Raw genomic sequence first — 2,577 nt, 5'->3', positions numbered from 1 at the left:
GGGCCAATCAGAAATTAAAATATAAATAAATAAATAAGGGTAATTAGGTAATTGTATAAAAAATTCCCCAAATACTTTCCTATAATTATGCTAGTTGATTTTAACCTAATTTATCCCATTTTATAAACAACTTCCCCCAAATTCATCGATGAAGGTGAGAAGGAAAGCACGAAGCGGCTGCAAGGTCCAATGGATGTTGATCGATTGCAGGCTAAGGAAACGTCTCCAGGGTCGACTAGATTGAAACAACAAAGTGAAGCTTGTCATCTTTACCAACACCGAGGGGCAGAGGAAGAAGCATCCAAGTTAATACTAGAGATCACGATGAAGGGAGCTAAGAATTACTTGAAGATCTCGACCGATCCAACTCTATCAGAAGCAGCATCCAAGTTAATCAACTCCGATTTGAAAGATATCAGAGAAGCTACGAGGAAATTGGTTGATCATGTCATCAAGCTCGGAGTCAGCGGTGGTTTCATCACCACCTGCCTCCAATGGATCGCTTGCTTCGCCGCCATGAAAGTACAACTCTAGCTTCGAATGATCAAATCGTCTTCTTCAGTTCATCGTGTTTAATTATTTGATTTTAATTGGATCTAAATTGACAAATTTTTCTTGATGTGTTGTGTTACAGTTATTTGCTGATACTCGATCGAACAAACTAGAGGAAGAAGATCCTTACTTCACTTTTGGTCCCCTACATCTTCTTGACTATTCCTGAGTGGCTCTTCGGAATTTTGCAGTAAAGTATTGATCTGATAATTGAAATTTGTCTCTCGATTCATCCTTCTTCGTGTTTTAATCATAAACAATTTCGCTTTTTTCAGCGGAGACATCGGGAAATGGATCACATTAGTCGGAGTCGTATTGTGTCTCTTCTTCCGTGAACATTACCCAGGTCTAGTTACCTAAACCATAATACAGTCCCTAATTAATTTAGGTTTTCAATTGAAATTGATTGAAATGAATTTCGTTAATTTGAAATCAAATCTCATTACGATTGTTCTGAAAAATATAGAATATCTAGAGTTGCCGGGATCTTTGCTCCTTTTGGTTGTGGTAGCTCCAAACTTCGTCGCCAGCTATGTCAGAGTAGGGTGGATCAGAGTGATTGTCTACTTGGTTATCGGATTCTATTTTCTTCAAGAACACATCAGAGCTTCTGGAGGATTCAAGAACGCTTTCACCAAGAGCAATGGCATTTCCAACACAATCGATATCGTTCCCTTGTTCGTCTTCCCTGTTTGGGCGATAATCGGGTTAATATTTTGAGATGTTTTATGCTTTCTGTGTATTCGATAACATGAATCCTTCGAATGATGTGTGCATTGAAGGTTCGTTTGTATTTATGTGATGTGAGTCTTTTTTTTTCTTTGATTTGAATTCGCTAAAACACCTTCTTCTCAGTGAAGATATTTATCGGGAGGAAGATGTCGGAGGTGGACAAGGAGTCTAAGAAGATTTCGTATACGGTGGTGTGTGAAGAGAATGGAAACGTTAAGCTTGCTTGTCCTACTATTGGAAAACAGTTTGATGCAGAAGAAATTTCAGCACAGGTACACCAGTGCTCCCTCTACCTCTTAATTTGTAATAGTAAGATGTTTTTTCCCTAATTTGGCTTCTCTTGTTGCTTCTCTATTATCTGGTATTGAGAAAGCTTGTGGACGATGCTTCAAAATTTATGAATGATAAGGTCACAAAAGTTGTTGTAACAGTTCCTGCTTATTTCAATAATTCCCAAAGAACAGCAACAAAAGATTCAGTTCCTGCTTCTCTTGTTGATTCAATGGATGATATTGGTGAGATTCCAATTCTATTGGAATGGAATCACGAATTCTAATTCTGGTTTAATTGAATTACGAATTCCAATTCTGTTGGAATTGAATTACGAATTCCAATTCTGTTGGAATCACAGAAGTTGATGCTTTAAGAACAGGCCATAAAAGTGAAAGTGATTCTAAGCAACATTATTCTTTTAGAATGTTTAGTCGTTGTTAGATTTTGATGTTTTCTTTCCCGTTTTGAAAGTTTTTTTAGTTTTATTCTTTAACAATAAATGTAATTCTTAACAATTGTTACCCGTATTCTCTAAGAAATAATATATTTTTTGTTTTTATTCTTCAATTGATTGTTCAAGAATTTGTTATTCTACAAGAAGTTTTTAAATTCATGATCAAGAAATAGGTTCAAGAATATTTTTATTATTTATGGTTCTAGAATATTTTTATTTTTGAATATACTCATAAACATATTCTATCAGAATGTCCGAATTAAAAGAATTATAATTCGTAAAATCAGAATTTTAAAATTAATAGAATCTATGATCCCCAAAAAAAATGCAATTTTCCTTTATTAAATCTATATGATTTGACTAAATTATCCTTCTAATTAATTAAGATGATATTTTTCAATTATATTTAATTTAATAATATATATTAATCACTTTCTTAAAATAAGTAAAATTGATTGGCTCATATTTATGCATACAATAACACAATAATTAGTTTGAATAGAATAACCTAGGCATATATATATATATATATATATATATATATATATATATATATATATATATAT

The 2,577-nt window shown here is 33.2% G+C and overlaps 1 pseudogene across 1 annotated transcript; it reads left to right on the top strand.

Moving 5' to 3' along the window:
• The first annotated feature begins 319 nt into the window (after positions 1-319).
• LOC145068059 (cold-regulated 413 plasma membrane protein 2-like) lies at positions 320-1,272 on the top strand (annotated as a pseudogene). The gene is made up of 4 exons (XR_013688926.1): positions 320-516; positions 633-742; positions 828-898; positions 1,019-1,272. The product of XR_013688926.1 is annotated as a cold-regulated 413 plasma membrane protein 2-like (transcript).
• Positions 1,273-2,577: the final 1,305 nt, after the last annotated feature.

This window comes from Lactuca serriola, chromosome 1, assembly GCF_051521515.1.
Source record: "Lactuca serriola cultivar US96UC23 chromosome 1, Lser_US96UC23_V15, whole genome shotgun sequence".
In the NCBI taxonomy this organism is placed as follows: domain Eukaryota; kingdom Viridiplantae; phylum Streptophyta; class Magnoliopsida; order Asterales; family Asteraceae; genus Lactuca; species Lactuca serriola.
The sequence above is the reverse complement of the archived record's forward strand: the minus strand, read 5'-3'. Positions and strand labels throughout refer to the sequence as shown.